The sequence below is a fragment of the Thunnus albacares genome, chromosome 15 (assembly GCF_914725855.1).
Source record: "Thunnus albacares chromosome 15, fThuAlb1.1, whole genome shotgun sequence".
Classification (NCBI taxonomy): domain Eukaryota; kingdom Metazoa; phylum Chordata; class Actinopteri; order Scombriformes; family Scombridae; genus Thunnus; species Thunnus albacares.
The window spans coordinates 24,966,276-24,982,334 of NC_058120.1; the positions used below are offsets into that span (position 1 = coordinate 24,966,276).

At 40.7% G+C, this 16,059-nt stretch overlaps 1 protein-coding gene across 1 annotated transcript in view; it reads right to left on the reverse strand.

Moving 5' to 3' along the window:
- atrn (attractin) overlaps positions 1 to 16,059 on the reverse strand; it is a 146,137-nt gene that overhangs the window by 23,377 nt on the left and 106,701 nt on the right. The window lies entirely within an intron of this gene.

Genomic DNA, 16,059 nt, shown 5'->3' on the forward strand with positions numbered 1-16,059 from the left:
TATATGTATGTATTGATTGGTATGCAGAGTAACTCATAGTTGTCAGGCAAATGTAAAAAGTATATTTCTCTTTGAAAGGCAGTGGTGCAGAAGTAAAATGAACCATAAAATTAGAAATAAGCAAGAAAAGTACCTTAAAACTGTGCTAAAGGATCGTACTTGAGTAAATGTATTTTCCACTACTGCAAAGAGGCGGCACACTCTCATTTCAGTCTGATTTATAGCATGGACCTTGGCCAGAGGAAGAGCAGGAGGGAGGTGATTATGAGGGAGGCAGTGGGGAAGGGGAGGAGGAGGAGGAGCAGAAGCTGGAGATAAAGGGAATGGAGGAATAAATTCGGGAAAAAATAGGAGACGGAGGAAGACAAGGTTTATGATGATGTGAAAGATGCGGAGTGTGAGAAGCAGAAGAAAAGGAGAAGACGACGGGGTAGAAAATGAGGAGGGGGGGGAGGATGAGGAAAGCAAGAGACCACAGTAAACAAGGCGATGCACCTGTGTCATCGACTGACGGAGCAGCCAAAATGCTAAGAACCGAGAAAACAAACGGCATCAACTGTCAAGACGCTAAGACCTGAAAACCAGCAGAAAGGCCCCTCGAAACTAAACAAAAACACCTGCAACTGTCACAGGAGCAGGAAGAACACTGACAGAAATGAAACTATGAAACTACTACAAGGGATGAAAAAAAAGAGAGAAAGTCAAACATGTCTGGAAAAAAAAATAAGTCTAATTGATCGTTTGTTTGAAATACATCTCTTAGCGCTTCGGCTAATAAAGGAAGTCAAACAGTGACGACGGCGCTTCTTGATGCAGTTTATGTGTGTTGAGTTATGTGTGTAGACAGACAATCAAAAGAAGTTTGACACGATCCATTGACCTCTGTCTCATTATAGTGAGTTGATGGCAGAGAGCAGGTGCAAGTAAAGGGCAGCGCTGCAATTCAACTTGAAGGCCTTTCTGTGTCAACAGTGTGTTCATGTGGCGGTCAAGGTTCACAAGGGGGGGGGGGGGGTCGCATCCTCTTAATCCACCTCGACAATTTGCAATTAATCTGCTGAGCCTTTTCACCCCCCAGTGAGGCAGTCGATTGTGATTAGTGACATGTTACTTTCTCTCTGATACCTTATAATCATATCTTTAACATGGGTTACAGGAATAGCGTGAGGAGAACTCGTCGTTTCTCTCTACAGAAATGTCTAATCTATGAAATCTAAATTTCATGTCCTAAATTCTCTTTGAGGAGTAAGACAACTCTTTAAATTCCTACATGTGTCTGTGGATGTCTGCCTGTACCGAATCTCCCATCAATCCGCTTTATGGTAACAACTGGACTGAACCCTTATTTTCCTTGGCGACGGACGTTAGCGCCCATGTGTTTTAGCCTCCTTGCTAGCATGTGCGCCTCCCATGTCTGAGATCATGAGTTCAAGTCAAGTGCAGGACTATGCTTGTCTACACAACGCAGGTTACAATTGCAGTTTAATTTTTTGACTGTTGCCCATAGTGAAGCATACATATATGATTCAGTAATTGTGTCACCAAAATGTGCGCATATGTAAGCTTATATATACACACAAACAGATGAAAGTGAGACCCTTGCCTTATAAATTCGAGTGCCATCAAATCTAAATGGCCACAATAAAAGGGAGCAAAACTCATACAACACCAGCAAGTGAAGCCTGCATGAATCCTTCTGTCCACTCACAAGTGGTACAAGCATAAGAATATTGCACAAATCAATCAATAACCACAGGTCCCTACTATTAAAACTTCTTCCTCTTGGTTTTACGTGCAGCAAAGTCTAACAATGTCACTTTCCAATGACATGTTAAGTCACACATGATTCCGATTTAATTTAACATGTTTTGATCATTAGCCCCAGAATGCTAACCTCAGCTAGCTACTTTCAAATTTCCCGCTCCGACGTCATGCACTGACTAGCCACCGCGGACCCACCCATAATGCCGGGTCTGGCTGAAACGATCAATTTATCAACAAAAAAACAGACAATTTTAATAATCAGTCATTTGTCACGTAACAAGATTAAGAGGCTACAGTCCATGCAAGCAGTATTGCAAGGATGTATTCAGACACAGTGGTGCTTTAAGCTAACTGCTAACGTCAACATGCTCGCATTTAGCTTTGCATGGACAATGTGTCTACATCTCAAAAAGGAAAAAGCTTCGATTTTCACTTTCCTTTCCTTGCACCTCATGAAAACTAATGACTGTATTTACTGTAGTATTAGCAGGTCGATGCTGCTCTCTGTTGGACAACACTGATATGCAGTACACATCTTCACTGTGTTTTCTGTGATGTCGGGTGGAAATTACTATCTCAATGAATAACAACTCATTCACCTATTAAAGACAAAAAGCTCTATAAATGTCCTTTAATATGTTTTACACCTACTTATGACACAGTAAATGTACACATACAAAAGAAATATTTAAAACAATGTTTATTCTATTTCACTTTATTCTTTGTTTGATTTATTTTATTTAGGCATTTTAAATATTCAACAGAACAGAACAGCTGCAACTTTGAACTCAGTGAACTGACTGCAGCCAGTTTAATGTAATCTGATAGAAAACAGTGCATAACTGTTACCTAGATACTCCATGAACGAATCACTCATCATTCCCCTTTTTACTCACATTTGCTCACTAACCACGCAGCCATTCAGACTTCATGATAAACACAGGTGGTATAGCTCCTGTCTGGAGCCACTTCCCAAAAGGCTTTGTTCACTGAACTCCAGATATTAATTGTAAAAGGAATTTCATTAGCAAATGTGCAAGTTAATGACACACTGAAGTGTTCTGCCTAACAAATCCTGTGATAAAACTGGATTAAAAATGATTAATAATGGCGGAGGTACACTATAAGAGGATTTATAAAAAGATCTCACATCAAACAGAAATACAACCGCAACGCAAATCAGTCATTACAAGCAACGCAGACAGATGGTTAATTAGATAGTTGCTATTAATAAATAGCAATAGAATAGTATGCTGCCAAATAGTAGAGCAACAACACCAATAAAGTATGAATGGATCCAAACAAAATAGCAAAGAGTTGCTTCATTAGCATCTATAGCATACAATTAAAACCAGGCTGAAGCCCAGTCTAACTTCTTGTAGCTGTACACTCTTGGCTGTCAACAAGCAGAAAGAAGTGAAAACGTGAATAAGCAACTTATTGTTCTGAATCCTGATTTGTCATGATTAGAAACCCCTCCGTGTGAAGCATCCAAGAGAGACATGTAGCCTTTGTGAGTGTGATGACTGCTGGATTTACAACACAACACACTAAACGCTCTGCTTTATTCCACTGAGGTCTGCTTTGGTTGCTCTCTGACTGAAATATGACTTATTAACACTATTAACACTAAGTCCTGTTCATTATTAATCAAATCTGTAACTTTCTGTACTGACCAAACTGAATTAAAATTCCCGTCACTTTTTCAAAATGTTGTTTTCTTCTGTGCAAAGAATCGAGTTTCCCTCGAGGGGTAAGGAGAGTACAAAATGAAGGGTTAAACTCATAATGAACTTTAAGTTCTGAGCTCTAGCAGAATGAACTTGATTCATAATGATGCAACGGGCCAAACCAGGCAGCAACAACATCACAGTCTGGATCTGTATGGCAAACAGCTCTCAGAAGCAGTTGAGAATCTGCATGCAGACAACATCCTTTTTCATAAGCAGAGCTCCTTGAACAGCACAAAGCAACAGAATTGATTTACTGGATAAAAAGCAGATGGAGGAGCATCTGAATGCTCCCTCAGCCTCTCTGCAAACAGCCTGGTCTCTTGTCTAACATATAGGTAACCTTTGTTTAAGCAGAACTCGTACGCTCTTTTTCTTCATACTTAAAACTAAATCTATCAAGTGTACACCTGGGGAACAGTTCACAATCAATAGCTTCTGATACTAATTCATAAGCAGCTCCAATGGAGGAGTTTCTGTATCAGTGTGAGTATGAGGACAGAGGTTGAAGTGTTTTGCTCAAAGGTACATAAATCTGCAACTTTGATGAACCTGGACTTTTTTTTTTTTTTTAATGGTAGTTAGAATAAAAAACAAAAACAAATCCATGCTTTAAAGCATCAATAATTGATTTTATTTGGCCAGCTTGGGTCAGTGAAACATCTGTAAAAATTCTCTGTGGGTGAACTGGGCCTATTCTTTCATCACAACCAACAGGTGGTGCTATGGGGCTGGTGGGCCTTCCATGATACTCACACCAGTAAAGTCAGGGGCCAGCCTGAGCCACATTTGATGCTGAGGTCTGGAGACACGGCAATATCACTACAACAGGAGTCCAACAGGGCGAGACACACGAGTAATCACGACCATCATGACGTCGCTCCTCCAGATCTCAGCTCTGAAATAGTAAAGTCTCAAAATATGGATACGAATGATGGCCAAAAAATGAAAATGTAGTTGTAAATTAAAATGAACTTTTCATTTAATCAGAATCAAACGGAGCCCCAGACTTGACATTATTTGACTGCTATGAATGATGCAAAGTGTTTTCAAAAATCAGTCCCCAAAGTCCTCTAATCTACAAACTACTCTATTTTCCGATAACCGCGGCGTGCAGCCGGTCCGAGGTTTCAAAGCAGCTTTTTTCAATCTTCAGCTATCCTTTCTAACCTATCCTCTTCTAGGCGAGAAGCATTCGGAGAACAACCATCCTGGAAGGAGCCCTACAGATGATACAATTTGCACAAATCTCATTATGCTGTGCTGCGAGTAGGCAGCTGCTGTACAGCAAACACTCAGCGCTCGCAAGATAACCAGAAGAGGAGTTACAGTGCAAGTCGCCTACTTCTTAAATTGTCTTAGTTTTCTGCAGGGTAGTTAGTGTGTGTGTGTGGGAACAGGAGCAAGTATCTGACTGTGGCAGAGCAAACTGTGCATATATAAACCTAATTATGAGACGTGTGCATAGAGGTGGGCACACACGTGCTTTCACACATTCATACAGGCACTTTGGAGATACCTGCACATGAGCAATCATGTATATGTGTGAATATTTTTCACTAATGCAAATGAATTCTCTCAAACACAGAGAGGAATTAATCATGTAGCCACAAAAGACAGCACGTGAGAAAATGTGCCTGCGGGGTTAAAGTTAGAATTAATGCATATATGTAGAACAATAAATACATAAAAATCACATGACAAGTGTGTAGTGTGTGTGTGTGTCGTTGTGCTCGATTATGAACAAAGACTTACAGTGTAAATTCCTGTAAAATTCTATGTGGATTTGGCTTCAAGACTTCATTTTGAAGGGTCGACAATTTCCATACGCTTCCTAAACTGTTCATGTATTTCTATAGGAGTAAATGTATTTACATGTAGAACTTGTACACTTTCTTATACGAGGTAATGGTTCTCTGTTTTAAGTGGAAGTTCAGCTGTTGTTTTACTTTATGGACAGGCACTAGTATCAGAAGAAACTAAGGTTGAAACAATTAGTCTATTAGTTGATGGGCTGATCATCAAAAAATGAGTCAACAATTTTAGAAACTGATGAATTGCTTGTCATTTATGAAGCAAAAATGCAAAACATACCCTGTTTTTAGCTTTATATGTATGAAGATTTGAAACTTTTCTCTGTTTTAAATCATTATAAATTGATTTTCAGTGGATTTGGGGACTAACAATCCATTTGAAGATGTCATCTTAGACTCTCAGGACTTATCGGCATTTTCCTCACATTTTCAACACTTTATCAATCAAATGATCTATTGTTCACTTGAAATTGGATGTATAGATTGATTCATAATAGCAGTAACTATCAATAGCAGGCTTAGAACAAATTAGTGGATTCACAAATGTATGCAGTCGCTCTCTCTCACACACACACACACACACACACACACACACACACACACACACACACACACACACACACACACACACTCCGAAGCTGTCTGAGGGAATTGTGTTTGAGCATTCTCAAAGTGAGCAGCGGTCTGCCAAAGAGATTGAGTGCGTCAGCAGAGCGCGCAAATAGGAGGGAGGGAGGGAAGAGGGAGGAAAAAAAAAAAAAGGCAAGATGCAGGAGAGAGACAGAAGAGAAGGGAAATGAGACCAAAGAAAAATAAGGGGACGATTATTGGAGAGAGACCAGTAACAGCGAACACAGGGAGAAAAAAAAAAAAAAAAAAAGCTTCGGAGAGCAAAGAGAAAGAAATGGGAGCAGAAAGAAAGACAAAAGGCGTTCAAAGAGTTTGCCCCTGGGAAGAAGGGGATGGAGTGCCGGATCGCCTGGGTGTGGAGAACATACACACACACACACAGATAAACACGCATCCCATAAACAGTTGCCGGTGCACATGGACGGACACACACACACACACATGCAGTCCACACGCCGTACACTAAATCAAGCCATTTATTTGTTGATGCGTCTGTTTAAAAATGCTATCGGTGAGAGAGCTCTCAATCATCCTTCAGCATCACTGAAGGAAAACTGCAGAGCGAGAGGCATGGAGGGGAGATAGGGAAGGAGGGACAGAGGAAGGGAGGAAGGAAAGAGTAGAGAGAGAGAGAGAGAGAAAGGAGAGAGAGAAAGGAGAGAGGAAATTTTCATCTGTGAAGCGACGTTAGCTGCTTGCTGCTTCTCTCTCCCTTCATCTTTCCATCTCTCCGGCAGTGAGGTGGGGGGTAGAGGATGCACACTGTGAATACTGACAAGGGAGAAGGCTTTGATCCCTCCCTCACTCACTCACTCACTCACTCTCTCTCTCCACACTTTTTTGTCTCTCTTCCTCTCTTTTTCTACCTCTCTCAACTCTTTCTTTCTTACCGTCCGCCTCATGCTGTCCATCTCACCCCCCCCCTCCTCTCCTCCCTCCTCCCCTTCCAAATCTGTTTTTCTCTCCTTTGAACATACTGTATACTCACTCCGCTGCTTCGTCCACAATGCTAATCAATACTCCATCAAAGAGACAATCAAGAATCAGAGACAATCAAAGTGGGGCCGTTAAGAGAAGTAGAAATGAAAAAAAAAAAAAAAGTATAGGAACTTTAAAAAGCCGGTCATTAGATGAGATGGAAGTTAAGTTAGAAACAATGGAAACCAATAAAGCAATCGCTGTATGGAGAGATTCTCTGAAAGCGTTTGACCGAACGACACCATCTCTGTTTAAAGCAGCTCATTTGAACTCTCGCTCTGTTTTATTGAGACAGATTATGCAGACAGTAGCACCATGAATCCTAAAAAATATCTTTGTTGTTGTCTGAGTAAACCGTGGTGCAGTTTTTGTGTGTGTGTGAGGGTGAAAGCAAATACAGCAAAAATGACCCCCGAAAACACACGAGGAAATAACCGTACAAAAGATGTCAAATATAGATTTGACTGTTCAGTCAGCAACCTCCAAATTTTTTTTTTTTCTAATGTACAGGTGCAGAGGAAGGGTGTTGGTTTAAAAATTTATTTTGGCAGGCTGTCAGTTTCCTCTGATATTTCTGACACCTGGCCCGGCTCCAATTTGTCTCTCTTCCGTCTGCTGTTCAAATCTAAATGTGTGAACAACCAAATCAATGCAGCCGACCGTGCTGTTTGCATAACTATGACTGTTTTTGTTTTGTTTTTTTGGCCAGATTACTGTGTGTTTTTAACCTTATCCATCATGCTTTATTCAATACTCTGGGTCAATGCCAGTGTTTCAAATCATAAGTGACACTGCGTTTGACTCGACTGACTTTTAGCCCACACTGTTACACTGCATCGTGAGTTTGTCTTGTTTTGTAATGTATTTTCAATTGTGCTCTTTTATTTTGTCAACTAAATAAAAGGCTGAAATATTTGCTGAAAATGTACAAGGTCTTAACGTGTCTTTGGAACTTTTGAAAGGTCTTTTTATGGCGGTAACAGTTGAAGCTGAAGACGTTAAAAAGTCCGAGCGGCAGCTAAAACAGAATTATTATAGTTAACAGTTAAAATTGAAGTGCTTAAAGGAGTTAAAGCTTTACACACACACACACACACACACACACACTATAAATATGTGAACAGCAGTTACTGGAAGTCTATAACAGGTATGAAAACTCTGAACTCATGTGGTTGAGTCTAAAATGCTATGATCACTTAAAAAGTTTGAGTGCAGTTTCTCTGTCAAAATATGACTGAGATTAAAAAAAGGGGTTGAAAAGTGGATAAAAAGAAGCGTTTGAACATTTGGCCTATTCATTTATATGAGAAAAAAAAAAGTAATTGAAGTATGCATCACCTAAAGAAGAACATCTGATGTTTGAATGATGTTTCTTGGAAAAAACACCACGAGTAAGTTAGAAAATTAAAAGCATCGATTTTATCTTTATACAACTTTTGTAAGTTCAAGCTGTCAATGGAAATGGACATGAAAAAAAAAAAATAGTGTGTTCGTGCAGTTTTCTTGATTGAATGAGTGTTTATCTTTTTAGATTTTCTTACAGCAGCAACTAAAAAGACCAAATACTGGAGCAACACTCATATTCCTCCTCTGGTTGTGTAGCTGACCCAACTACAGACTACAGACCCAGTCCCAGACCCAACATGGCATAGTTTGAGACACGGATCAAGGTTAATTACTGTTACAAGAAAGAATTTTTATAATGAGAACTAGCTTTACAGAAACTCACACACTATGTGGTCTCTTGCCTTCTTTGACACAACAAAACAGTATTCCACTCTTGCACAAAATATAAAAACTTTCAAGGCCTTAGTTTTTTTTTTTCTTCTCAAATTCACAAACTTTCAGGGATTTCAAGGACCGGTGAGAACCCAGTAAGAGTGACACACCCTGGCCCTGCTGTGTAGTGGTTGCATCATCTCATGTGCATAACTCACACTGGACATGCTGCACAGGCAGAACAAGCAGTCCAGACTGACCTTTTCAAACAAAGAATATAATAAAACTGGAGCTTGTTGCTTGGACAGGGGCATATCTGGACATGGCATAGGTGTTTCAATGTGTGTTGCTGGTTTGTGCTTTCCGTTTGAAATATTAATTTTTCAGCACGTGTGCTACAGGTACAGAGATGTAGAGGTTCTACAGGTTTTAGCTCTGGTGTGATATCGCCTCTCACGTGAGAAAAAAGCTTCCTGTGGTCACATGGAAATCCTTCCATAAGAAACACACGAAAAAAGGCAAACTGAAGTTACGCCACAATGTTTTCATATGTTTTGAACGTGTGAACAAATCTAGAACAGTTAGTTTAAGTTAGTGGCATCAGAGTTGTTTGACTTTCGAGCGACAGAAGATGTGTGCTGAGGTGGTTCAGACGTTAAGACAGCCGGGGAAGAAGAAATGAATAAGAGTAAAGAAAGCGAAGACAGCTTGAGATGAGATGAAACAGAATCAAACAGCATAGGAGCAGGGGTTTGACAGAGGTTGTGGGCTTATCATAAGCCTTGTGCCAGCCTCATGATGGATGGGTGGGGGTGTGGAGAGTCGGATGTTACAGGGGCAGAAGAGGGTCACCCACAGTGCAGTGGTGTTGGGACGATAAGCCAGCCTGTATATTGTGAGCAATAACACACTGGCGCTGATCCAAACTCTAATTATACGCACCATCTCTGTGGAATTAAGATTAGCGGGGTTTAGACGTGTCTTGGGAACTCTGAGAGACAAAAAGCCACGTGTTCACACACACTCTAAGCTCTCTCACACACACACACACACACAGAGAAAATGTGAATGACACCGGCGCAAACACTGCAATGAAACAAACTGTGGGAAGCAGCTAGAACACAATCTAACCAACCCACACACATACACGTAAGCATTCACCTGCACTCAAATGCTGCAGAAACACAAAACCCATGCATGAGCTTTACAGACACATAAATGTATTATTATTCTTTCGCTTCTGTTTATGTTTATGTTCACAGTCTATTTCTTTTTTTAAAAACCAAAGCTAATATTTGCTGTGGAGTTGGCACGGACACTGAAAGGCATGAGTGTAAAAAGCTTCTCTTCTAACACTGTTGCAGAGGCAGCTGGCTGCCAGCGCCGCAGTGGCTCCCGTTTCTTCTTCATCATATTTTGATGAATCCGCATCCTGTCAGGTCCGAGGAGACTCTTGTTAGCTTGACTGTACAGAGGATACCATTAACAAGGTCTTCCCTTTTATGGAGGATGCATGTTTTTCTCCAAGATTCTCGGCTTCCAGTGGAAGTGACCTTCAGCGCTGCCTGCTGCTCTTCTTTCCACCTTCTCTCTCGTCATCCCCTCTTCTTACCTCTCACTTTAGGATTGATCACCTCAAAAAAATAGGCCTTTTGTTCTGTGCGGTGGTGCGGCGAACGCTGACCTCGGGAGAGAGGAGGAGATGGAAGGCAGCTCTCAGAGAATCTTAAAGCACTGCTCTAGTTAATCTACAGGGGACTTACAGCGCTTTAAAGAGGAACACAGTAGATGTTACTGTCTCTGTTAACACAACACATTTTTCCTTCATGTCCGCTTGCTTCAATATTTGCACTATAATCTGTAGCGGAGACAACGTCAATAACATCATTGTTGGCGTGGTCCGAGTAACTAACAGCTCACCAATAAAACATGAAAAGCCATTACCATATGTTATTGACTTAAAGCCTTTAAAAGTATAATTTCAAAATGTTTTGTGTTGTATAATTTAAAAGCTGCTTCAGACACTTTCATTAAAACTCGTTTCGATGAAGGATTTATGGGTTGTATGGTCTGAATTTTATTAGCACTGCTTTCAAGGGAGAGTTTTACTGTTCGATCATCTAAATGCTATTGCACAGAATTTCATTAGTTTTTCTTTCGAGGGATAGTTTAAGCATTTTGTAAGGCTAAATGCCGTTTCAGAGAGCTGCGGAGAATTTGTGCAGGACTGGCTTTAATGGAAGGCTTTTAGAGTTATGGGCGAATGAAAGAGAATTTAATAAAATATTGCTCTAGAAGAGTGAAAATGTAATAAAATATGATCTAGTGATCATTTATTTCCTAATAATGTGATACATCATTACATTGTAGTGGGTATGAGTTTTCCAGTAATCATAATATGTCAGGTGATGTTATTAAATGAGCTGACGATTGACTACATTAAGCCTGTTTTACTACTACGGCTTTGACCCATCTTCAGGAGCATTTTGTGAGATTTCAGCCCACCAAGATATAACAGGCCACATGGCAGCAGGCTGCAGGGGGAACATGGTGGGGAGTCTGACAACCAAGAAGCTGATGAAGGCAGCTCAGAAGTCTGCTGCCTGGGGGGGACTGGCAGCATGCGAACCGACAGAACAGAATGGGTAAGTGTGAGGAACAGTGGCATGAGGGCAGGCTGGCATAGCAGACATTGTGCTGGCTGGGGTCACCTTGAGCAATCCATCTCCCACCTCCAGCAGGGGAGGGAGACCACAGGAGCAGAGAAGAGAGAACCAGTTTCCTCCCACTTAATAGCACTCTGTGGAGGGTGAGATAAGGTGAGGGCTCTCCCCCCTCCTATCTCTTCTGTTGTAGATGCAGCTACCTCTGCGTTGGAGGGAGGGAAGATGTCCTGACAGCCCCAAACAGCTGAGACAAACAACACATCTGTCTGAAAGGAGTGTGTCAAAAGTTTCAGCTCAAACGAGCTTTCACGTAAAAAAGAAAAACTGATGCATTGGCTTCTTTTCCTCAACTAGACAGAGATATGAAGAGAGGAAAAGCAACCTTTGAATCATTTATTTTTTTCTCTAAGTAGTAGACTGTGTGGAAACAAACCCCCCCCAGGTCCAAGCGATATACCCTACAAGGTGTACAAGAAATTCCTGAAGCTTCTATGGAGGCTTGGGAAGCTGTTCCTGGGAATATGGAAGAAGGGCATCATCCCATCCACCAGGAAAAAGGTAGAGGCTGTTTTGAGCCAAAGGAAAATGACTTCTCAACCACTGACCAGTTCAGTATGATCACACTCCTAAGTGTAGAGTGCAAGATCTTCTTTTCGGTGCTAGCTAAGAGGATGACCTCATGCATGACTAAGAATGGGTACATCGACATCTATTCAGAAAGGTGGGATTAACGGCTTCTCCGGGTGCTTGGAACACACCGGAGTTCTCATCCAGATATTAAGGGAGGCCAAGACAAGCAGAGGAGACCTAACATTGGTCTGGCTGGATTTGGTTAATGCGTACGGATCAGGATCAGTCCCTCACACTCTCCTCCATGCAGCAATAGACCATGACTGCATCCCTCATGACATCCACTGGATGATCACCAGCTGATCACCAGTGCATCATTGGCCCAAGCAGAGAGCACGGTAGAGCTTCAGGACATCATTGGAAATCCATGTACTGGAAGACTAGGCTTCGGAACCAACCATTTCCAGCAGTGGGAACCAACCATTTCCAGCAGTGGGGACAAGCAGACGCAAAGGAGAGGAGAGCCATGATCCAAGCTGAAGTGCGGAATTTGGAGGAGGAGCAACGGAGCTTGAATCCCGAGGAGCCTGGTCAAAGTCGGACCTCCCCAAGAGGAAAGTCACACAGGCGGCGCTATGGAAGCTGGAACTCTTCCGCATCTCCTTTCTACTGCAGTGTCAGTCTACGACACACTCCCAACTCCAACAAACCTGCAAAAGTGGGGCATGATGAAGGGTCCGCTTTACAAGCTTGGCAGGGAGAGGGGCACATATAAAAGGATCATCCTAATTGAACTGACAGTCCTGTGAGAAGAGGCCTGTGACCAAGCCTTCGAAAAGAAGGAATCAAAATATCAAGACCTACAGTAAGATTGTGGGGAGAAAGGATGGCGGGCATGGTTATTCCCAGTCAAGGTCGGCTGCAGGGAATTCCCTGCGCAGTCAGCACGGAGGATGCTTACAGCCACTGGAGTGACAGGAAAGGAGAGGAAAACAGGGAGGCAGCAGAACGAGCCTTTTGCTGGTTATGGAAAAGGAGGGAAGAGTTGAGCTGGAGGCCAGGAGGAGATGGGTGAACGTTGGACAGCATCACCTCCTGGCCAAGGCTGCAGTCACCAGACAGTTAATCTGTTCAGGTGAGAGAAGTGAAAGCATCTATGAAAGATGTATTTTCATGTGCCTCCAACAGACGTCACAGAAAGTATCTTCTCTTATTCTGAAGCTGGTTTAGCAGCTCATATACTCGCAAAAAACTGCTGAACTTTGTCAATAGATATTCCAAAATCATACACTGCTACAATTAATTGCATTACCATCTGAACCTGCTAACTGCCTGCTTCAACTTCTGCACTCTGGGAGGTGCTTTAGGTTTTTGTCTACTAACACAACCCTGAACCTGAACATACCTGGAATATCAGTGGATTGCAACGATATTAAGGCATGTCATCCTCTCCTTCGAAAAAACAAAAGCGAGAAACTGGCCATAATAATTCGCTTTGTGAGCAGGAAACAAAAACAAACACCTCTCAGGCAGGAGGAAAAAACTGAAATTAAGCAACGTGTACGTCAATGAGCACCTGACAAAGAAAAATGCTGACACTGCCAGACAGGCTCGCCTGGGGAAACCAAACACAATCCAATCCAAGTGGACAACAAACTGTAAAGTGGTCATAAAACTGAATGGATCACCAGAGGAGGCTAAAGTGCTCGTCATCAAGGAGCTCACTGATCTGGACAAGTATCAGTGCTGGCAACTCTTGGCAGAACAGCAACCAAGGTAATGAAACTGTCTCTTGAACTTGAACTCAGGTCAGCTCGCAAACAGCACAGAACATAACTGACACTAAATACAACAACATGACAAGTTTTGACAGATGTCATTCATCTCCATCTGGAGATAATAAATAGCAAACAACACGGCTCACAGAGCATGAAAAACTGTGATTGAAAACTTTTAAATACACTGAACATACATTACAAAATATGGAGAATGATATTGACCCTGAAAATAATTTCTTCAATAATCTCAATACCAATTGCTGTTGCCATGGAGATGATCAGTTCAACATGAAGGTTAAGTCAGAACATAAAATGTCAGTTATTCACTTTAACAGCAGAGGTCTATATGCAAACTTTCAAAACATCAATGAATAAGTCAATTTAAGAAACCATTCAATGTAATAGATATGTCTGAGACTTAGCTCAGCTCTAAGAAGGGTGCAGATTTTCAGTTGAATGGATATGTATTGACTGATATGAATAGGTAGAACAAAAAAGGAGGGGGTGTAGCACTGCATATGGACAAAAGCTTCAATTATAAAGGTAGCGGAAAGTATGACAACTATGATGATGATATGCTTGAATGTATTATAATAGAAACCTGTACGGAAAAAAGGAAAAATGTAATTGTTAGCTGTGTATATATAGAGCATCTGGATCTAACATTGAAATATTTAAGGATAGTATGGAGCCTTGTAGTATAACATCACACTGTTCCACTCTAATAGATAATATATTCACTGATGTTATGGAGGATAATACAATGAGCGGGCTGTTAATATATGACATCAGTGACCATTTACCAGTTTTTGTAGTCTATGATAGTAATTATAAGAAGGATAAAGATGCCAATAACTTTAAATACAAACAAGTGAGAATGGAAGAATCCATGAATGCATTTAGAAGTGAATTACTAACACAAAACTGGAAAATAGTATATGAAGAAGATATAGACAAAGCATATGTAAATTTTTTTAAAATATAATTTTAAAAATAAAAGAAAAATACTCTATACAGAGAGTTCATAAGGTATAGAACTATAGAGGTGAGAATTACTATAAAAATTATTAAAATAATTTAATATTATGAGGATATGTAAGAAGGAATACTAAGAGGATAACAAAAACAGCATAAAAGGCATCTGGAGTGTGTTGAACAACATTACTAGAAATGGATCTAGAAACTCAAGTTACCCCCCAGTATCTTAGTGATAATGATACGACCATAAATAATACAGATGATGTGGTTAATGGTTTCGATAATTTTTTTTTTTAAAAGTGTGGGACCAAAATTGTCAGAAGAAATCAATGACCCAGAAACAACAGTGGGGCGGCTGTTAATGATTATGGAGATAGAAATCCAAGTTCAATTTTTCTGAAATGTAGAAGAAAACGAAATTATTGATATTGTTAGCAAATACTGACTGGAATGGAACTGATATGAATAAATCAATTCAAGAGGATGTACAAATAATAATTTTTAAGAGGTATAGTAATGATGGAGGGTCGGTAGGATGAACGTTGAGGTAATAAAGTTATACCTGATTGACAGCGGGTGGATATTTGGGTTGTACATAACAGCATCGGGGTATTTGTTTGTGAGTTGTATATATGATAAATATTAAGTTAACTGTTAATTGAGTTAATTGAGTTATGGAGAATGGGTAGGACCATATAATGTATGTATACTCCTTCCTACTCGTTTTTAGACATGTGATATTTATTTATGTTGTTTATTTATGTTTATGTTGTATATGTTTGCTGGTCATTTTATTTATTATTCTTGTTTTGTTTGTTTTTTTTTGTTTTATATCTGCGAAATAAACATAAAAATAAATACGTACAACTAAGAAGCTGATTTTTCATACTCTGCTAATCAGATTTACGATGTGTACAACATGATTAAAGAATTAAATTTGGTTATTATGGTCGTTTTCTGTCATTGAATACAGCATGTAAACACGTCAAGCTGAAGTCCTGTATATTAAGCTGTCATCAGGGGAAACATCCAGATATTCACTCCCTGATTGGGTTGTATAACAGTCCTTGGCAAGCAGAGGTGGAGAGGCACAGAGCCATGGTGCGATCCCGCGATTCTAAAATTATAATCTATTACAGAGCATCATCGAGAAGTGCCTCGTAAGGGGGTAACAGCTGCAAAGTAAAGGTGGAAAGATTGTTTTTTTCCTTTCTTCCCTGCTCATGTGTGAACCGCATTCACATCCAGCCATCTGCTTCTGGGACTGGTGTGTTCGGGGCGGGGGGTGGGGTGGGGGGGGGCAGCCACACTGGTGAGAAGATCCTCCTTATCATGGATGATTCTGGAAACTAATTTGATGTGGAGCCTACGTGCTCCTTGATATCTTCATTGTATTCCGGGACTCCGCTTATTCTGAAAATACCGGTGCCAA